At 35.8% G+C, this 23397-nt stretch overlaps 1 protein-coding gene across 2 annotated transcripts in view; it reads left to right on the top strand.

The window, feature by feature from the left end:
* Positions 1 to 2137: 2137 nt before the first annotated feature.
* Positions 2138 to 23397, top strand: part of TMEM200A (transmembrane protein 200A) — a 151753-nt gene continuing 130493 nt past the window's right edge. Inside the window, exons 1-2 of one of the 2 annotated variants that reach the window (XM_051997724.1) lie at positions 2138 to 5006; positions 5549 to 6155. The gene's annotated coding sequence lies outside the window, so the exon portion shown is untranslated. Of the gene's footprint in view, positions 5007 to 5083; positions 6156 to 23397 lie in introns of those variants that run through there. The other variant, XM_051997723.1, reaches the window with a different exon arrangement.

A 23397-nucleotide genomic window follows, 5' to 3' on the forward strand; every position in this document is an offset into this window, starting at 1 on the left:
TCTAGGACCAGATTAGAACTCAGGTCCTCCTGACTGGTGCTCTATCCACTGTGCTGCCTAGCTGTCTCTGTTGATTATTTAATAGATCAGAAAACTAAAGTCATTAAAAGCTGATTGTCTTTTCAATATTGCTGTTACTATATAAATTTTTCTCATTCTACTTGTATCAGTTTATGCAAGTCTTCCTAGAGCTCTCTGAAACCCTCTATTTCTTTATTTCTTGAAACAATAATATTCTATTATATTTATATGCCATGATTTCTTAAATCATTTCCCAAATGTCAGGAACTCCTTTAAAACAAGAGTGAATTCTTCCTTTTCCTATCCACCTTATCACCAATCAATAAGCATTTAACACGTATAGGCACTGGCAATATAATAACACCCATCATCATATATGTGCATAAACACAATGCATTCATATATATGTATATGTGTGTGCGTTTAAAATATAAACTTCAACACACAATCAATATAAAGTAGCTAAATAGAAAATGGCTAAGGAAGGAAATCTTTTTCTTGAGAGTTAGGATCAGGAGAGGTTTCCTATAGAAGATTGTGTCTGAATTGACTCTGGAAGAAAGAGAGCTTCTCTGAAGCAGTGATGAGGAGGAGGGCATCCCAGGGAAGATTCTATTCAAAGACAAGGTGACATGGAGTGCCATCTGAGGAACAAGAGAAGGCTACTTTGACTAGACTGTGGAGTGTGGGAAGGGGAGTAATGTTTAATGAGACTTGAAATATAGCTTGGAACAAGACTGTGAAGGCCTTTTAAAGCTACCCCCAGGATTGTAGAAAGGAAAGTGCTTTGTTAACTTCAGTGAATATAGAAAAGTGAGCTATTATTTTCATATTCCATTACATGCATTATAAATCAGTAATCTCTCCATTGATTCCCCTGAACTCTTAATTAATGCACTTAATTAGAAAGGAAAATTTCAAAGCCTCTATTAAAAACATTTCAAAATCAAAATAAAACAAAATATTGTTCTTATCCTTTAATTTTGTGTTTTAATGTCATATTTATTTAGGTATTGCATTTTTCCTTCTCGTGTATTCCCTTTATCCTTACTCTACATTTTGAGTAGATCAAAAAATATTTTCCTTGAATAATTCTCCCTTCCTTCTCTCCCCATTCCTTCTCTGTTTTGAAAAAGCACTAGACTCTAGGCAGAGGTTCCTCAGGGGCTTTAAGAATGTCAATCAGTTTCACAGCTGCCAAAGAGTGCACTAGAAAAGAATCTAACACTTGCTTTCATTTGTTTTCCATTAGAGAACACTTTTTCTCTTAGAAGACCCCTTTGCAGTGCTAGGGCTCAAATGCTATATTCATGACTATGGAACTGCATCTGATTTCATGCAACAATTTCCATTAGATTTTTTAGCTCAGTTATAGATAGATCTGTTTAGAGCCCCTGATTCTCATATACTCCCAAATGTATGTTTTCATAATTAATACATTAAAAATGCATTGACATATATTAGGCATACATTTACAGAGTTCCAGGAGTGAATATTGATCCTGACTCTTCAACATTTTCTCATTATGTTCACTTTTGATTTCAGAGCAAAAATCTTTACTGAAAATGTTAATGGTCTTGAAGCTAGCATATAAATCGGATTGCCGGGAAAGGACCTGGAACTTAGGAGAGTCCTTTGTTCAATCTATCACATTTTTTAAAGCTTTTAATAATATTTTATTTTCCCCCAATTACATGTAAAAACAATTCAAGGTGTTCATTTTTTTTTCTGATGCAATTGGGGTTAAGTGACTTGCCCAGGGTCACACAGCTAGAAAGTATTAAGTGTCTGAGGCCATATTTAGACTCAGGTCCTCCTGACTTTGGAATCCAGTCTATCCACTGCACCACCTAGCTGCCCCTAAAATGTTCATTTTTAAACAAGTTTTGAGTTGCAAATTCTATTCCTCTTTCCCTTCCCCCCAAGATGATATAGATTATACATTTGGAATTATGTAAAATCTTTCCAAATTGGTCATTTTTTGCAATAAGATTCAAATGAAATAAAACTATCTTGCTTGTCATTTCCAGTCCTTAGCCAACACAAAAGAGTGTTCTACCACATTCTGCCATTTAATTTCTGTGGCTAACTTTCACCTTTATAATAATGCTGGCTATTTAAGTAACTCAGGAGAATATGGCCAAAAGAGAGTTAATTTTGGAATGTTAAGAGAATTGCTAATGAGAGATAGTATTTGTATAATTCCTATTTATTACTCTAAATTTATTTTCTAAAAAGACAATGTAACATTCCTTCATTAAATTTTATATTCCCCCAATTTTTTTCAATTGGGGAGTTACTGGGCATTTCTTAAAAGTGATTTAACTAAAGTTGCCTTGGGTAAAATACACAATGACAGAAAAGAAATTACAGCATCTGTAATCAATGAAATAGAATTTTTAAAGTGCCTTTTATGTGCCAGGTACTATGCTAAGAAATGGGGAATGCAAAGAAAGGTGATAGATAGCCTCTGCTGTCGGTGCAATAGGAGTGTTAACATGCAAGTAACTATGGACAAACGCAACATATATAGGTTAAACTGAAAGAGAAGGAACCAAGATTAAGAATTAGTCTATCAAAATACGGAACATTCTACTTGCAGAATATTTTACTCAAAGGTTCTGAGAAGGCACTTCTCATTTAAAAACAAAATGTACCTCTATTGTGGTCTTCCTCTGCTATCTCAATGGGTTAGATTATTTTTTTGTTAGGTTATTTTTTTCTAAACCAGTGAAGCTTGCTGATGTAAAAAGTGAGAAATTAGATGCTTCACTGCAGCCCTAAGCAATAGTAGTTTGCTTACACAAGATCAAATCAAGACAAAGAGATATAATGTAAATATTAATATCTTTGTCAAAAAGATTTGAGTGGTGGGATCAAATGCTTACTCGTGGCTAGAGATATAACATAGATATAAAATACTGTGTAATTGTAACATGCTATAGAGTATTATTATCCCTCTGTTTCATGTCATGTTCCATTAGTAGTTCTTTTTAACCCATAAGAAGACAAAGATTTTAACTTGGGGTAAATTTCATGTGTAAGAAAGCTAGGGATTTAGTTCTCTGTTGTGAGGTTTGCAACAGTTCAAGCATGTTGTGTCAGTGTAGAAGTCTTCACTATTCTCTTTAAAAATGGAGGAAACTTGAGAAGAGAGAGCACAAAGGAAAATGTGCTAGAATGCTGTATATTGGCTTGTCAGCTAATCGGAAGCTAAATGTGATCTTTTTTTAAAATTTTGATTATAGAATTTAATAGGCAAGTAAACAAAGAGAAACAAATCAAAACACTGGAGACTTGGCAAATGGATTCATTCTTTTGACTACATTTACATCTTATCTCCTGAAGTAGCAATCCTCAAACTTTCTGGCCTTGAAAACAATTAATACTCTTAAAAATTATTGGGCTTTTATTTTTATGAGTTATATCTGTTGATATTCACCATATTAGAAATTGAAATATTTTAGTATTATTATGAAAAATGTCTTGATCTCTAGGATCTCCTGAAAAGTCCTCGGGACCTCCAGAAGTTACCAGACCACCATTCTCTGAAAACCACAATTTTAGAAAGATTTTTTTTTCATATCAGAATATGTGAATGGTCCTCCCCTTTCCATAGCAAAAAAAAATAAAGCTTTCTGAAAAGCACATCTTCATACAAAATTTAAATCATAGAATCATAAACTAGAGAAGCACAGAATTTCTGAATTGGAGGGATTCTTAGCTGTCATCTAATACAATTCATGCTGGGGAAATGATCCTTACTGATCTTTACCTGCAGTCAACAAGAAATCATATCTTTTTCTTACAGACCCCCAGTGAAGGGATGTGAAGACTCCCATTATCTCCAAAGCCATCCCTTGCCACTTTTGCATTGCTTTAAGTAGTAGAAAGATTTTCCTTACATGGAAATTTGTCCCTTTGCAACTTCTATCCATTACTCCCTGTTCTACCCTCTAGAGATGAAAAGTACAACATTTCTTCCATTCGAAAATTTCCAATACTGCATATCAAGGGCACAACATTATTCCTATTATTTGGGACCTCCACAAAGATACACTCTGAAACAGTGCTAAATAGTGCTCAAAGGGATACAACTGTTTATTAAACTTATATTTCCTAGTTTTAATTTAAATTCTACCCACTGGATTAGCTGATAGTATACATACAATGAAATCATCTGTGTTTTTTTAAAAAAAATTATATTACAATCATCTATTACATAAATGTATTAAATTCTCTGCAGATAGAGTAATAGGATGGGGGGATTTCTGTTCAGGATTTCGGAATAACTACTTCCGCCCCCCAGCTCTTGTCCCAGACCTCCAGTTTACTGCTAGAGTTTTCTAGGTATTGACCGTGGAGAAGTTGAGATTGTCCTGTTTTGTTACATGGCTTTGAATTTTATTAAAACTGATATCAAACTCCTATCAGCCGGCTCAGATCCCACCCAGGAAGGCTTTTCTATATCTCTTGGTTCTTATTTGGGGCAGAACAAACTTGCCTCATGAACGGCATGAGTGGCAGCCAGGAAAGGGAGAGAGCATTCCAGGTCTGGTCTGGAGGGAGAGTGGAGAGTTGAAACGGTGCCAACTCTGACCAGCTGGTCTGCCGGGGCTTCCGCGCAGCGTCCCAGCAGCCCACCAGGGGGAAACCCAACTCAATCCACCAACCCCAGAGAACTGATGTGTTACAAGAAGAGGCGTAGACCAAATGATGGGCAGGCTCCGGCCGGGATAGAGAACTGGCCCAGCAAGCTCCTGCGGCAAGGCTTCTCAACTTCCTTTACGGAAACTTGCGGACCACGAAACTCCAGGGCCCTCCAGACTCAAACTCCCGGAGGCTCATGAGTGGGTGTACTTGAGTGGACAGTCTCCTGTTTTCTTCCTTTCCGAAATGGAGAAAGAGTCGGTTAAAAAAAAAAAAAAAACGCGAAATTTTATTCTATGGGAACGGTTTTAGTTTCTATGGAGACAGACTTCAAGGTAGCTTTTGGTTTTAGAAGTGAAACTTTGCCTCGGGGACAAAGCGTGTGTGTGTGTGTGTGTGTGTGTGTGTGTGTGTGTGTGTGTGTGTGTGTGTTGTAGGGAAAAAGGAAAGGTCCAAGTCCAAGATAATGGGTGCCTGACTGGGCTGAAGTGGAGGAAGGAGAGAAGAATGAAACAAGATTCTGTCTTGTCCTTCCCTTCGGGGAAAAAGACTAAGGAGGGAAGAAAGAATGAAAGAGAGAAATAAAGATTGGGAAGGGGGAGGGAGGAAAGAATAGGGAGAGGGAAGCATGGGGGAGTTTTCCTTGGGAAGGGAGGAGGCGGAAGAGAGTATGGAAAAGCTTGGCTCTGTTTCTTGTCCAGATTGCGAGGGGCTCACAATGAGATGCTTTCCGAAAACCCCGCCCCTGCATCCATCCCTCCCTCCGGGGCTGGGGTGAATTAATTTGATTTGAGGTTCAGGAACAGCCGAGAGATGAACTGAAAAGTTTTGCCTTCCTTTTCTTCCCCTTTTCTATTTTGTCTTCTTCCCCGGACAGATGTGCAGCCACAGCAGCAGCAGCTGTGACTGAGACTTTCGAGCTGGCTTCTCTCCTCTTCCGTCCCCGTTTCTTACCCAGCTTGACCGCCAAAGGCAGGAGATGAAAGGCTCTTCCCGGTTCGATGGCACTGAGTAGCTTCACCTTAGTTCAAAGTGGGCAAAAGCCGAACCAGGTGGATTGTCGAGAAACCACAGCCCGACTGGGAGTCACCGTCACCACCACCACCACCACCACCGCAGCGTTTTCCTCCTCCTTAGATCTGGAATAGATGGCCCCCCACCCACACACCCCTCCCTCCTTGAACATTTGACTCATCTGCCCACCATGGGATCGCCGGCATCCTCAGCCCGAGCCCCTGCGAGGTTGATTTGGAGGGCGGACCAGTACTTAGTCTGCCTCCGAGCTCCTTGCTGAAAGCTCCCGCCTAGCTCTTCTTCCTTCTTACCCCCTTGGAAGGAACTCGATGTCCTCGGAGTTTGTGGAGCTCACCGCTGCCCCTGAGCTCCTAATGTGAGAGCTAAGAGAAGAGAGTGCAAGAGAGCGAGCGAGCGCGAGAGAGAAAGCAGCCACTCCACCAGCTGAGGCTCCGCACACTTAATCGCAGGTGAGAAGAAAGAAGCGGATGCTTACCGCTAACTCCCTTTCCAAACCACTAATCACCTTTGAGAAGACAGCTTTTCTTTTAGTCTTTACTTTTAATTCCCTGCAGCATTCCCTGTTAGGCTAAGCCTGGTTTCCTGAAGTTTTGATAATCTCCCCCTCCCCCCCAATCTCAGTCTCTCATCCCAGGCTACCAAGCTTTAGACACTGAGTGGGAAAAGCATCCAAGGAGGGGGAGCATCGGACTGCCTTTCTCTTGCTACACCCTCCTTTGTCTGAGTTCCAGAGTCAGCATTCTCTGTTAGAGAAAGGCATTGCTTTAAATGGTAGCAGCAAAGACAAAAACCTCAGGGCTTCCTGAAGCAATTTATTGAAGTGGCACCGTCTACATAGGCGAAAAGTCAAGTGGAGAGGTGAAGCAGTGATGGGTATAATTCAGTACTGTTCACTCTCAATCCCTTTTGAGGAAAATGGAGAGATTGGCTAGATTGCTCCAGGATTATCTAGAATATTGATAAAAATTTCTGAATGAGTGTCCAGGTCCACACTGTCACTTAGCCTATGGAGAAACAACACTTACTGTATATTTAAGGTCACTAGATTTATTTATGCCGTGTGATGGTTGTATCGGGAACAATGCCGATCAATTAGCGTTGGTAATAATTGAGGGAAGTATAGACAGGAACAACAACAACAAAAAAATCTACTCCCTCTTCCCCAACATCTTTCCCCATCTTCTACCTCTTCCCCCTCCCCCAACTGAATAGTAAAGGAAGACAAACTAAACTCATGGAATGCAAACCTTAGCCTGATGTTTCAGAACTGGATATGGTGTACTCTAAAGCGTTACCATGTGATACAACTTCATATTTCCTGGTTGACACAAATCTTACTAATACAATAATAGTGATCAAAATGACAGTGCTTAAGGGGAAGAGGGATTCTAAAGAACTGAAAACAAGGTAAAGAAATTCAGTACCAGATTTTCAAGAGCTGTCCAATGGTCCTCTTAATTCACCTATAGTTATTTTTGCAGAGAATTGTTTTGTTGGTGTTCTACACTCTGTGTCAATTCACTATTCTTGTCATGCTTTCAACTTAACCCTACTGAAATCACATGCCAATGCTTCCCCCCATAAGTGTGCTTTGATGGAACATGATGGAAACATCTATCTGTAAAAACCTTCATTTTTAACAGGCTACAAACATAACAATATATTACTATCTAATGAAAGTAGACGCTTAGTCTAAAAGCTTAGTTTGTCTAAAGCTTAGTTAAATTTCCCTTATTTCAGCAATGTATTTTACTATTATTAGACTATAAGAAACACCTAATGGTAGTTTTGTAGGATTTTTTAAAAACAGCTTACATTAAACAGAAAAATTCTTCTGAATAGAAAATAATGCCTCTATTAAATGAGAATTGTAGTTAAATATGCTTTTATAATATGAACGTTGTAGAACTTTTATATTTGTAGGTTATATGTGTGTTTATATATGTATTAATACACATTATATAATGCTATTTGGAGTAGATTATATCTAACAATATAGAGATTGGATAAATATGTGTTAATTTGCAGTAAACTGGAACATTGATTATAATTTATTTGATGTTATAAGGCAGGAAAGTATCACTAAGAGAAAGACCTATAAAAGAATATACATATATATAATATATACAATAGAATTTATATTTAAATGACATAGAAACACTCAACCTGTTGATTCTTAATGCATAATTCAGTTAAATACCTATGACAGTCAAAACATGAAGAAAAAAAACTTTTTATCAAAGTAAATTCTTTAGAGAAAGATCATAAAAGTTCATAAGATGTTACTTTCTTATATTGAAATGTATCTGCTTGTTACCTTAATTTTGGAGGAATTTTAAGTTGAACTTTTTGAAAGCACTAAAAATTAAATTGCTCAAGTTAAATACAACCTCACTTGGATAGTTGCTCAATTATTTTATTCCATTGGCCTTTTGGCAGAGGCTCATTGGACAGTGACGTATTATTCTTGCTATACAGTGGGAGACAGATCAGAACTAATTGGTTAAATGCTCTTGTTCCATTTTGGTCTCCCAGGAAAAAGAGATGGAAATCCACATTTAGCTTGGGGAATAGTTAAGAACAAATATTGATAAAGCATAAGAGTTCCAGTTATAAAAAATTATTAATGGAAAATTAGTGAAATAAGATAATTATAATATCTCCATGGAATATACATTAGTCACCAAGTAGGTTGGTGTTTAATAGAGTAGGAAAACTTTTTTTAAAATTTTATTTCATTTGAAGGTAATTTTCAAACAAGATATTTGGAAATTGAGTAGGGGAAGATTTTTATCAAGCAAAGCAAATAAGAAATTAAGTAGCAGCAACAACAAAAACCCTGAAGCAAAATGTGGACATGCATACTTCCAAAGAGACATAATTAGAATAATAGTAATTTACATTTGGTTTAAAAACAGTGTTTTATAGTTACAAAATATTTTGTACATATTATTTCATTTGCCCTTTACAATAATACTGTGAGGTAGATGATATGACCATTATACCTATTTTATGGATGACTTGTCCAAGGTCACACTGGTAGTAATGGTAATAAGAAGTAAATGCAGAACATAAACCCCAAACTTCTGAATTCCAGTCATCAACTACCTCCATAACAATTTTTTTTTTGTTTTCATTAAATTTTGCTGATATTTCAGCTTATGATTTCATATATTAATCTGTGAAATCCAAATTAATTTGATGAATTAATCAAATAATATCAAATAAATTATAAGCAGAATCCTAATTTACTGCAAACATGTGTGTGTGTGTGTGTGTGTGTGTGTGTGTGTGTATGTATGTATGTTTTTGCTGAGGCAGTTGGGGTTAAGTGACTTGCCCAGAGTCACATAGCTAGGTCACACAAATTCTGAGGCTAAATTTGAACTCAGGTCCTCCAGATTTCAAGATTGGTGCTCTATCCACTGTGCCATCTAGCTGTCCCAAAACATTTTGTTAGATTTTGTTAGAATATGATATATATAAGTATGTATGCATGTATGCAAACACACATATCTGCAAATATAAAAGTTCCATAAGGTTTGTATTACAAAAGCACTAAGCTAGTGCTAAAGGGAAATAAAGTAGTATAAGCTACAGTCTCAAAAAGCTTAAAAATCTAGTCTGCCAAATGATACATTTACCTATCAAAAGATTGCTTAAAGTGCCAAATTAATGAAAGAACCAGCGAGACCACTAGAATAGTGGTTGAGAAAACTGAATCCTGGTTCTGCCATTAATTTGCTGTGTGATTTTGGAAGAGTAACTTTCTCTAGCTTTCAATTATTTTATTTACAAAATGATAGAATTGAGCTAGATGGCCTCCAAAGTTCTTTCTAGGTCAAAAATTCAATGACTCAAGAACAAATATTTTAGGCAACCAGAGGAAGGAGAAGGTACCACCAACTGGGACAGGGAAGACCTTAGTAGAGCAGTTAACATAGTATTTAGCAGTTAGCAGCTAGCATTTGAGCTGGTAGTGAAAAGATGGAAGGATCTGGAAAACAAGGGATACTGGAAGAGAGAATTCTGGAGGTTAAGGAGAGGAAAACAATGTAGAGAAAAGAAAGTATTTCTAGGAAAGAGTATGTAGACCAGTTCAACTAGAATATATTCAATATATTCAACTTACATATAGTAGACACTTAGATATTTATAGAATTTTGTTGAATGCAGGGTTTGTGGCGGAGAGAAAGGGTATGAGTTTGGATAGGAGTTTTGCTGTTGTTTTAGTTGTTTTCTACCACTTTTGTGGAAGATCTTGGATGTCAAACTTTAACATGAAGTTTAAATTTTATTCGAGAGGTCTCCAATCAGGAGATTTCAAACTTTGTGCTAGATTCCCCACCATTGTTTATCACCACCTTATACTTCAATTTTTCTTTAATGTTTTCTTTATGAGTGACACAGATCCCTTCTCTGCTAGATATTTAAATGACTATTAGATTGTTAGAAAATATTGGAATAGTTACTCAGTCCAACAAATATTTATTAAGAACTTGCCTTTATAAGATCCTGAAAATATTTCTGAGGTATTTCAAAAATTATAGTTCAAAATTATAGATTGTAGACAAGTTTGTAGAAAAAGGGGTTTATGGTCACTGTGAATCCTGAGGCTAAATCTGATATCAGTGTATAGGCAAATATACTGCGTACTATAATGTAAGTTGATGTGGGCCAGGTCAATATTCAGAAACTCTATGAAACAAAAGCAATTAGGTATAGAGTCTGATTATACAGGTCTGGATTTAGATTTTGTAATTCAACTTAAACATAAAAAATATATATAAAATAAAATTTGGATTGAGAAACAGGAAAATAATACCCAGGATCTGGAACAAGTAAACAGATCAATATAATAGTCAAATCAAGTTTTATTCTTGCACAAAAAAAACATGATCTATCTGCCAGACAAAACTTACCAATTACAGGCAGTTTCTTAGACTGCGAAACAAAAAATAATAGATTAAAATCAAACAATATGATTTCATTTTTGCATCATTCAGAATCTTAACCAAGCCAGTATCTCTCACAATTCTCTTCTTTTATTTTAAAAAGAATGAGAACAAAAATCTCAGCTTTGATTAAGGAAAAAAGAAACAATAAGAAGCTGCTTTAGAAATCAAATATAATGACAATCTATGTTGCCACATGAAAAATAGTTTTTTCTGCAGATTTTGGTGATCATAATAAAAGACAAAATCTCCTTGGAGAGCCTCCCATTCTAATAGAGAATATTCAAAGATAACTTGAGAATTTGTAGCCTGAGTTATTAAGAAAATGATGGTGCCATTATATAAATAAGGAAGAAATCAAGAAGCAAGTCAGTGTATCACTAGAAAGAAAAATGAACTTGGAATGCTAAATTCATAGTTCTGAATTCCAATTTTGATTGGATGCCTTATTATATTGATGCCTTATTATATATGTGGCCTTGGGTTTGGTTTCAATTTAGTATCTGCAAAATGGAAGGAATAGACTAGATGGAAAATGGCTAGAGTGATGGACTTGGAGTCATTGAATTCAAATTTAGCCTTACATACTTACTAGCTATGTAAACCTGGGCAAATCATTTATCTGCTAGTTGCTTAAGTTTCCTCATCTGTAAATTGAGGATAATAATAGCACGTTCATCCAAAGATTACTATATGAATAAAATATTTGTAAAGTTATTTGCTTATACATATTATATTTAGCTAAAAGTGCTTTATAAATGAAATCTATTATTATTATTTTTATTATTATGAAATTGTCCTCTAAGCTCCCTTCTAGCTCCAGATTTATGATTCTATAAAAAGTTAAGCCCATTTTTCAATTCAGAAGACATTTATTAAGCACCTTTGGTGTATAAGATTATGTGGACACAAAGATGAAAAATGAAATAATTACTGTTCTCACAGAACTTAGATAATGTATGTGGAGCTTAGATAATGTATGTGAAGCACTTTGTACATTAAAGTTCAACATAAATGACAGCTATTACAAAGTAGTAATTTTGGAGGAAATACATACATAAATTCAAGTTAGAAAAAGATTAAATGTATAGGAAAGACCAATATTCTGGAAGTATCAAGGAAGGATGATCTCTTCTGGTGGGGAGAGATCAGGAATTGCAGCATGGAGTAGCAGAAAGAATGAGATGAGAGGAACTGGATTCAAATCCATTTTCTGTAACTAATTATATCACCTTAGACAAGTCACAACCTCTCTGGGAGAATCCCAAGGATCTCTGGATTTCAGTTTCCTTATCCATAAGATGAAGCTAGAGGAACAGATGATTTTTGAGATCTCTTCCAGCTTTAATGATGACCTGAATTGCTCTTTGAAAGAAAAGATAGCTTTTAGGAATGTAGGTTAGAGTAGGGAAGGTCAGCATCCAGAAATCTGCACAATGAAAAAAGGTACAATTGGGGGGATTATGATAATGTATATAGATACGTATAGATAATGTATGTATATAGGGTTCATTTCAGGCATGGGTATTATGTGTACAAATCATGATGACGGGAGAAAGAATCTCTCTCTCTGGGAACAAAAACACTGAGTTCTCTCCCAGGACTGTAAGGTTTGAGGTGAGATGGGGACATTCAAATGAAATTGTCCAGAAGGCCTTGGCAGAAGATTTGGTGACCAAGATAGTCCTTTCCATAACACAAAATTTCTGTAGTTATGCCAAATAAGTTGCCAGGCTAGATTTTTAGAAGATTTACTTTTATTCATTGATATAAATTGGGCAGAATACCTTTAGGTACTGGAACTGACAATATTTTCCTTTATAAAGATAATTGTTACCAAAATATTTTGCATACATAATATACTCACAATACTCATATGTATTTGTGTTTCTTCTTAAAGATGCTGAAGAAAAAACCCATCTATTTTCTAATGGACTACATTAATTACCAAAATTTTATTAAGTATCTGCTATGGGCTACATACTATGCTAGATACTAGAGATGCAAATATAAAGAATGAAACAATCATATGTGCATAGAGCCTACATTTTAATGGGAGAAACAACAAGCATGTATAAAAGCATATTCAGCTTAAAATGAAAAAAATATATAATAGATACGAAGTAGAAGAATACAAAGTAGGAAGGAGAGTCCTTACAGTTGGAGCCATCAGTAAAGTTTTTATGTACAGATGGGAAAGCAGTGATTGAGTTGCATTTTGAAAGAGGAAAATGGGAAGTAGAGAAGAAGTGGATTCTAGGTATTTGGGTTGACCAATAGAAAATGGAGCTTGTATGAGGTACAGAGAGAATTCAGTTTGGTTGAATCACAGTGTGTATAAGAGTTAGATCCAGTGTAATTGGAAAGACAGACTGCAGTCAGATTGTATAGGGTTTTAAAAGCTAAACAAAAAAATTCTGAGGTTACATATCCAATCCAATAAACATCTATTTAGCTCCTACTGTTTCAGGTACTCTGCAATGCATGCTGGGGATACAATTAATAATAATAACAAAAAAAGAGCCCCTGTCATGAGGGACTTACAGTCTAATGGAGGCAAGACATGAAAAAAGTTAGGAAAGGGATTGGGGGAGATGTGAGACACTAGGGGCATTTGGTGTAGGGACATTTTATTCATTAGAATTGAAACCAACCAGAGCAGCATATGCAGAATGGAGTGAGCAGAAATATCCAGTTTTTATCCTTTTTAAAGGAAGGCACTGAGAGGAGTTTACTCTCAAACTCTCTAATCATTAGAAAGGAGAGGAGATGATATCTATCAGAGCTTGAGTTAGCAGCATGGTATTGAGATTAGAGCTTAACCTGAGAAAGCCATCTTGATCTATAAATCAAGAAAAACAGCAGATGCAGAGTGGAGAGACCCATTCATAGTCCTAATGATATAAAGTCCACATCCACTCACTTTGGCATTAATTGCCCAAGTATGTACAGTATGTTGTGAACTGAATGTTAGTGGGATGATGAAGAAAGAAGAGAGAGGATGCAAAAGAAATAAAAGGTATAATCTTAAAGAGCCTATGATTTAGGTAGAATTAAAACTACTTGCAAATCAGATGTTTGGAATTTAGAAACCATTTCCCCACCAGAGCTTGCCTCATTGTGGTTTTCATCACTCAGTGCCTCAGGAAATTCCCAGATCCTATGCTTCTTCAAAGAGATTGTAATAGCTCTGGTAGGGGCACAGAGTTATGAAGTGATAGTGGCTGGGTTGGAGTTGGGATTAGGACAGGAATTTTATAATTATAAATTATAAATTTATGGGGCCACCAAATCTTTCTAGGATTAACAAGTTGAGTGCCACCCATCCTGTACACTATGGACTATGTCAGCTATCTCACAGAAGCCCAATGTGGTAGAAAGAAATGCATTCAGGGCTTGAACTCTGATCATCTAAATTCAAGTTTATGAGATTTCCATTACATGTAGTCTTTAGAAATGCTACTATGGCAAAATGAATGAATAAATGATGAATAAAAAAGCGTTTCTTACTACATTGTTTATTACTATATCCCAAGAACTATACTAAGCGCTTGGGATATCAATTTAAGAAGGAAACATTCCCCACTCTTTATTACTTCATAATCTTTTGGAGGAAACAAGACAAAAGTGAAAGTTCAGCTGCATGGTGAATGGAAAGTCTCAGAAGTTCTAAGTGTTCATTAGCAAGGTGGTTGTTAAGGCCTGGGTTATGTCAGTCAAATGAATTCTGAGTTTCAAGTTAGAATAGTAGGATCACATCTATCCTTATTACAGGGATTTGGGACTCCCCTGACTCTAAGTCATTGTGGGAGCTCCTGTGGTTTGAAGCAAGGACTCAATTAGAGGCAGGAAACAGTAGGAGTATAGAGACTTATAGGAATGACAGAGGTGAACTTACACAGAATGGGGATTTTATCAGGACCAGGCTTTTTCTCAGTGTAAAATCAGTGTAGGTCAACTTAAAAATATTTCCTTGCTTTGTTTTTACTACTCCCAGGGATTATCTCACTGGTTTTCCTTTTCCATGACTATCACCAGTTGCTTTCCTTCCCTATCTACTCCTGCAACACAACACAGTTTCACAGCTTGTCCTCTGCTCTATGTCTGACATCAGATTGGAGCTATTTTAGAGTTTTCTAAAGATTTTTACTGCTAGAAACTAGAAATAGTTGGGGTTAAAAATCAAAACATCATTTTTAGTCTTCCCCCCATTAAAAGTTCCACTTAGACTTGATGAGGGGAACCCTGAAACTATCCTGACTTTGGAGTAAACGCTTGTGAAACTCTCCTTGAATTCTGGAGAAACTCTCCTGGGAGAGGCCTGCCTCAGGGAATCATGATAAAGAGGTTTCATTCTGTTATCTTGGTGTCCTAGCTACATTCTCTATTGAATTGAGTCTAGGACCACTCCTACTTAGCTCAAACTTAAGTGGTCTCATTTAGCTAGAGATCTAGATTTCTATCCAGTTTTATTGGGCTGAAAATTGACTCCTCAAGACCACTCCCAGTAAATGCTCTCTTTCAACTGGAAATCTAGGCCTGGGGGCAATAATCTTATTCAATTGAAACTTCAGTCTTAAATCTCTTTTAAAAGAGCAACTTTGGGGCTCATTTTTTTTCAGAGGCCCAAAGCAGAAATATGTCAGGCTAAAGGACCTCTGCCTTGGCATAGCTGCCTGTGAAGACCCCCTGCCTGCTGAGAAGACACCTTTTCTCAGTGTTAAACTCACTTTATCTCTCTGCCAGGATTCCTCTGCTGATCTTTACTTTTCTGTTAGGACCTTGCCACTGAGGAAATTAGCCTCCTAGCAAAAGCTGACTTCTCAGTGCCAATAAACTTCTTTTTGTCAGTCTAACTTTTTGGATTTGTAAATTCTTTTATGAAGGAACTGCGGCAACCAGAAGGATGTCCCACAACTCTCTGCCCTACGCCAAACCTCATCAGACTCTTTGGAAAGAGATGTTATTTCTAATTGACTAGTGACCCTAACGCCCAAAGTATTAAAAGAAAATTCATCTCTGTAACAGAGAACTAGACTCAGGATATACCATATGTTTTATCACTGGAGCTGGGATGAGAAAGGGAGCTCTAAAATAAAAAGTAAAGGACTCTCTAATTGAGAGACATGGTTCAGGAGACTAGTACTAGAATTAAATAAACCACCAGAAGGAGTTGGATATGATGTAGGAATATTCTCACTAGTTTGTTTACGTTCTTTAACTCTCTTCCAGTTGCTCACATATAACATAACATCTCCCATCTCTGTGCTTTTGAAATGAATTTCCCCTTGCTAGAAAGTTATTCCTTTCTTACCTCTACTTCTTGCTTTCCTTAAGACTCAGTTTAAACATCACTCTTTAAAAAAAAAAAAAAAAACTTTGCTTTATTCTCCCAGCTGTTCCTGTCCTCCCTCCAAATTACCTGTGTGTCAATGCTTGATACAGAGTAAGTGCTTCAAAACAATCACTGAAGAACCTGCTTTGTTATGCATAAGAACAAAGTAAAGAGAGAGGGTGTGATCCTTAATAGCATCTGTCCTAGAAGAAGGAAAAGCCCAAGTGGTAGATAGCAGTGTCTCATTTTAGAAACATAAGTTAGATATTCTTAAAAGTATTTGAAAAGTGTCATTATAAAACTATTTATTTTAGGAAGATAAAATTAGATCAATCTAATTCATTCCCTTAATTAATAAATAAAGAAACTGAGACTTGGGAAGAGGAAATGCCATTATTATACAACAACTACTACTATTGCTACTACTACTAATAATAACTAGCATTTATAAAACACTTTTAAGATTTGCAAAATACTTTACACATATCATCTCACTTAATTCTTACAATAATCCTAGGAGATATAAATTATTATTATCCATTGTATAGATGTTCAAATCTGGGCTGTGCCTCTTTATATTTCAGGACTTCACCGTTCTTATCTGAGAGATCAATTCCAGATCTTTATGGTTTTCGCAATTTTAGCCACTGTCTTCTTTACAAAAACAGCTACTTTCGTTTGTTTTTTATAAAGTTATATTGGGGAAGAAAGAAAAAATACTTGGCCAATAATGAGGGAATTAGAGAGTTTCCATAAGTGGGCTTCTGAATAATCAGAAGCTTGAGACAAAAAAAAACATTTTCTTTTTTGTATGTCTTCATCTTTGGCATGAATCAAAACTCTTATGCTCTTATTCCAGGTCATTTTCAATATAGGTGTCCTTTTCATTCAACATGAGTACTTTTCACTCACCTTGTGTGCTCCTTGTGTAAACACATGAATACACTATTATACTTCACAATAATGGGTGCTCTCAATGGTGTGCATGAACAACTGATTGTAGTACAGTAGGTTTATAAATGCTTGATGCATTGGATCCAATTGAATGTAATACATCTGTCTAAGAAACATTTTTTATGCTTCCAAATTATAATTTCTGTTGGATGCATATTTAAAAAGGCTCTAAATTTTATTTTATTTTTTAGAATCTGTGGATCTTTTAGTGAGGAGAGTATAGCTAGTAAAAATAGTCAGGTTATCCCGAGTAGGATTTTGTGTTTATGTGAAGAACACACTACACAACAGTTGTCTACTCTGCCAAGTCAGACAATTGTCCATTATGAAGGAAAAATAATGAACGACAAAAACATATTTTTATTAGATACTCATGAGACCAATTGCAGAGCCAAGCAGAGAGACCAGTCTCATAACTTTAGAGTTACATCTTATTTTTTAAAAATTCAATACATTCTAAGTTGGTGTGAACTCATTCGCCAAGCTTTGCTCCAAATGACATTGATTTTAAAAAACACATACCCTTGGAAGATGAAGGTTTATCATTGAGGCAGTAGCTAGTGCTGGACTTGAAATTAAGAGGTCCGGAGTTCACATTCAGCTTCAGGCACCTATAGCCATGTCATCCTGGATAAGTCACTTCTCTGTGTCTCATTTTCATTCTCTATAAATAGGGGTAATAACATCTACCTTATGAGGCTGTTGTGAGGCTAAAATGACATAATGTCTTTATAATGATTTGCAAACTTTAAGGTTCTATATTATATAAATACTAATTCTGCTGCTTGTGGATATTGAAAAGAATGTCCACTGTTTTTAAAGTAAAAAAAAAAAAAAAGGTTCAAAATGTTTTTATCAATGAGCTCAAAATATTTGAGCACTGATGTCATTGAAATAAGTACTTAGCTATCTAAGGTGACTATTTGGAAGGGCACAACACTCATTTTGAGTGATTAATAAAGAAATTATTGATTTTAGTACCTCCTATGTGCTAAGCCTCATGTTAGTTTCTGGGGCACCAAAAAAAACAAAGAGAAATAGTTTCTGCCTTCAAGGAATTTCATCCATGGGAAAAGCAACATATACCTCTATTAGAATGCATAAAACATTTACAATGTAAATTTTTTGAGAAAGAAATTAGCAGATGGACAGAATGTAAAGGATTTCAAATAAAGAGAAAGCCTGAGGTGAATTCTGAAGCATATTAGCAATTCTAATGAAATTTGTATTAAATAGATTTTTTTCAAAATTATGTTTTTGTTATTTTTATTTATGTGAAAATCCAGATCAATCTACTCTACCACCCCCACTACTTCCTACCCCCCTTCTCCAAAACAGAAATACCATAAAAAATTTCAGAGTTAGAAGGGATAATAAAAATAAACTTTATTACAGATATATAGATAAAAATAAACATTTCTAACCTTCTTTCTAATTCTTATTTAATAGATAAGGAAAATAAGGCATAGGAAGTGAAATAACTTGCTCATTGCCACATTGCTAATTGGTGACAGGACCAGGTAACAAACTAGATCTCCTTACTTATTAAGGAGATTTTCATCATTCTAGGACATCCAGGCATATCCTAGAAGAGTAGAAAAAACACATATTTCAAGTCTCTTAATCTGCAGACCTGATTCAAACACTGATTCTGGCCCTTACTTTTTGTGGGACCTTTGGCAAAAAAAGAAAAGACAACTTCTTGACCTTAGCTTCCCTTATGGCTTCTCCAAAATGAGGACAAAATGGACTAACATTATTTCCTTTCTTTCAAGCTTTATTCTTCTGTGGTCCTTTTTGTTATAGCACAATTGCCGAAATAAAAAATGAAGTTGCAGGTTAGAAGACTTTATGATTTATTTACCTCTTTCTGTGAAGGAGAGTTTGAAGCAAAGAAAGACACAGGAGAACAAATATGTATATCCAAGTCCTTCTGGTTAACAGGCAAGCAAGCCCAAGAGCAGAATATGGAAAGGTATAGTGTATATGTGGTATAGATAGCTTGTCCAGCCATGACAGGAGGCTATACTACATAGAACATTGGTCCTTCGCTAAGGAGCTAACATAATTTAGACTACATGTCTGTGATCTCAGTGGGTCCCTAGACTATCTGCCTTTTGGGTCTGGATCTGTGACTTCATTACTATAAGAAATCTTGATGTGGAAACTCCCTCAACCAAAGAATATTGTTAACTGTTCTGTAATTTAATCTCAGAAAGTTTCGTGGAGTCCCCAAGAGGTTATGTGACTTTCCTATGACTAGTTAGTGCATCAAAAAAACATTTATAAATTATGTACTCTTTGCTAAGGATTGGGAATACAAAAAAAGGCAAAAGACAATTTCTGCTTTTAAGGACTTCACAGTTTAATGAGAATACAACATGAAAACAATTATATACAGACAAGGTGTATACACGATAAATTGGAAGTAATCAACAGAGTTATGATTAGTCATTTCAATCATGTCCAATTCTTCATGAATTGTCTTGCGGTTCTCTTGGCAAAGACACATTTTACAGATAGGGAAACTGAGACAAATAGGGTTAAGGGACTTCCCTAAGGTCACATAGCTAGTAAATTCTGAGGGTGGATTTGAACTCAGCATTTCCTGACTCCAGCCCTTGTGCTTTATCTACTGTACCATCCAGGGGCCCTAAAGAATACAGAATAAATAATGTGGTTAGCATTAAGGGGGATGAGGAAAATTTTTCCATAGAAGGTAGGATTTTAGCTGAGACTTGAAGGAATTCAGGGAAATAAGTAGACAAGAGATAAAGAATAAGACCATTCCAGGCAAAGAAACAGCCAATGAAAATTCTAGGAGTTGTATTATGGATTATTTTGTTCAAAGGGAAACAAGGAGGCCATGATCATTAGTAGATGTCAGGGACAGAATTTGAATCCAGGTCTTCTTGACTTTTAAGTTATAGCCTTACCCAGCATGATATACTGCATATGGAGTACAGTATTTGTTAAACTCTAGCAAGTTGGAGAAGTTTCAGAGTTAGCTTAGCATTGGATCATATCTATTATGTGCATATAACACCAGCTATACTCAACATTCACCTGGTTACTGGGTACTGAATTTGAGGAGAAGAAGTCTTGCTATTAGCATGGAAATAATAGCCAATACCAATGAAATAACTGATCTCTGAATTATTAATGACCTCCTTAGATCAGTATCCATCTATAGTGAACTGGAAATGGAGGTTTACACAGGTTAAATTGAGTATCCTCTCCTCTCTCCCCCACCTGAAATTACTTTTAATTTACATGTATATATATATATCCATATTATGCTTCCCTGTCCTCCAAATAAATGTAAATCTTCTTGAGTGTTCAAACTGTCTTTGAATCCCCAGTACTTTGTCTGAGGCAGATTTGAATTCAGGAAGATGAGACTTATTGATTTCAGGCCCAGTACTTTACCCACTATGCCACCCGTTTGCCTTTTCTGCAGCTAGTATTTGAGAAGGGTTTGTAGTTTGGGTTTTCTTGATCTCTAACTCCCAAATTCTATCCACCATGCTACATTTTCTCTGCTTCAGATTTCTCTATCTATAAGCAGTCTGCTCAATTTGCTGTACACTTTATTAAAAAGGGGAGTCCTACATCCCTCTCCAATCTATCCAAAAAGGGGGTGTTTGAAAATAAGTGAATCTAGGCCTATGGTACTTGCTATGACAAGAAGGTGCCTTCTGTGGGAGTGTTGGGAGGTGGGAGGGTCCGTGTGTGATTGCCAAGCTAGAGCATTTTGAATCTATTTTTAGGTAAACAGTTTGATATAAACTGAATTATTGTTTCCCTTTAAAAGATAACGTAAATGAAAGCTTGTCTACCACGAGTTCACTTATTCATAAAAGGACAGGACAAGTATTTTCAAAATGATGCTTCCCAGCTAGTTAGCCGTCAAGAGGTTAATAAAAGTTCCCCCTCCTGTGCAGACACAAAAATCCCCACCATTCACTAAACACACTCCTGGTACATTTGCTGCACTTTCCAAGGAGAGGTGCTAACCACATCTCAGCTTCCACCTTTGATTCACTCTGCAAGAGGTGGGAATTTAGGTGTTACTTTGAAAACCTCTCTGATTTCACATATTTGAAAACGCCGTTTGAGGCCATGAGGGAACTATTGAACTTCCCACAATAGTCAGGTTGAAGGTGATTGTGAGGGCCATTTGAAAGGCTCCCACAGAGCATTCTACTGGAAGGTGCTGTTTTAAGTCCTTAAAAAAAGCTGAAGGATAAATAGTTTCTAACTTTAATGATACTTTTCCTTTTTACAGATGTGATATGATATAATGTAATTTTGAAAAAAATTTACCTACACAAAATATATTTGTTCTATGAGTTTTGAACATTTGTCAGCCCACACCACTTCCACCACTACCACCACCACCACCATCATCATCATTGTATTCTATTCCTTATTTGAATGTTAGTTCCTTTAAGGCAGGTGATGTTTCATTTTTGTATCCATATCCTCCGTGGCTAGCACAATGCTTATAGTGGGTACTTAATAATTGCTTGCTGAATGATTATTGATCCCTATTTTTATCTCTATCTGTAATTTCATCAGTCTAGGGAACTCCTTATGTAGAAAACTCCCTCCATTGATAACTTAACATTTCAGATAATTGCTTGGCTACTGAGAGGCTCAGTGAGTTGGCCATAGTCTGAAGCATCAAGACCATTCTCCATATATTTTGCCTCTATTTAGCATCTAGCTACATTAATGAGAAATATAGAAGAGTGTACAGTATAAATTAAAGCATGCAGTTAAGCTATATAAGCAGCGACTTAGTCATTAAAGCTCTTTTTAAAAATGGACAATGGTGGCTAATCCTTTTCTTGAATGATTGAGGGATATGAGTTTAAGAAAACAGCCAAACACTAATTACAAACACTATTTCAGTGGCAAAAATATCATTTATGTAACAATCTATGTTAAAGTGAGAGGGAAACCCTTTGTAGATAGTGACCATATTATTTGAGCCAAAAAATTTCACATTTCATTTGGAAAGCGTCATTAAAAGTATTCCTTCTTTTCTTGGCATCAGGATGATTCTCCAAAAGGCTGTAATCATATACCATTGTGAATATGAGGACATGATTTGATCATTAATAAATCAAAGTCACAGGGGGATTAGAAGTATTTTATCACATTTTACTAAAAATGTATTCATTTCTGTAGCAGAGATGTATTCTAGAAAATTAACTGCAAGGATAATTTCTTTCCAGGGAATTACGGAATTTAACCATTCTTAAGCACCTACTATAAGCTGAGGACTATGTTGGTTGCTGATGGCTACAAAAAACAATTAATTAGACATGAGTTTTTCTTTTTTATAATTTCATGGGTACAAAGCAATAAGTATAGAAAGCCTAGAATCCTCAAAAAGGATACAGGACCAGATTTGGAAACCAGTCCAGAATAATGTCACATTCTGAAATTGAAACCATTTAAAAATCAACATAAAATGAATGAAATTAACCAACTGAAGTAATTCATCTTGGGATCATTTATGAATGTCAGTGCTAAAAACAGAATCTCTCCCGATTCCAATAAAAAATAAACAAAAACAAAAAACATCCAAAACAATGTGTTTCCCAAAGCATATGTTAATCCAAATTTCAGCTAGTATAAACAAAATTATTATATATTCATTTGTGCTCTATCATAGACACAGAAAGTTAGAAAAGATCTCAAAGGTCATCTATTACAACCCTCATTTAAAGAGGAAATCCAGTTATAATACACCATCCCATGTTTGAAGATTTCCAGTAATGGGGAACTCATTACTTCCTAAGGTAGCCTGTTCTACATAAGGCTGCTCCAGTTAGAAATTTTTTTTTCCTTGTCTGGCATCCAAATATTTTTCTCACTATCTAATTCACACTTCACCTTTTTCTTCAAAAGAATGTTGTGAAAGATTTTGCTAAATTTCTTAATGAAATCCAAGGACATTGGGTATCAGAATCAGTCTAATTTCTTCCACATGATAACTCAACTTCCTTCATTAAATTTTCTCTTTTTGTCTACTTGTCTCTAACCAAGCTTTTCATGGAATTAAGTCTGTTTCCTTACCATCCTAGTTTTTTTCCCCTGCTTGTTTTTCAGTTTTTTTCTTTTCCATAGTCTCTTCATTAGTTCCATCTTACAGTTAAACCTATAAAGTGCAATTTACCCTGTTGTTCATTTTATCTTCTATCCATACTCTGTGTATTTGATATTCATATTGAGGTCATGATTCTTCTTACTGACCCTTTTAAAAATATTTCCTCCTTAAGAAATATTGCAGAAATAGAAATGTCTTTCTATTGATATTATTATTCCAATTTCTTCTGTGGTACCTGACTTAATGGGTGTATATGAACAGTTTTCTCCCTCTTCCTTCATTAAAATTGTCTTAATTAGTTGATTCCTAAATTCCAGGCACATACA

The sequence above is a fragment of the Antechinus flavipes genome, chromosome 4 (genome assembly GCF_016432865.1).
Source record: "Antechinus flavipes isolate AdamAnt ecotype Samford, QLD, Australia chromosome 4, AdamAnt_v2, whole genome shotgun sequence".
NCBI classification, from domain to species: Eukaryota; Metazoa; Chordata; class Mammalia; order Dasyuromorphia; family Dasyuridae; genus Antechinus; species Antechinus flavipes.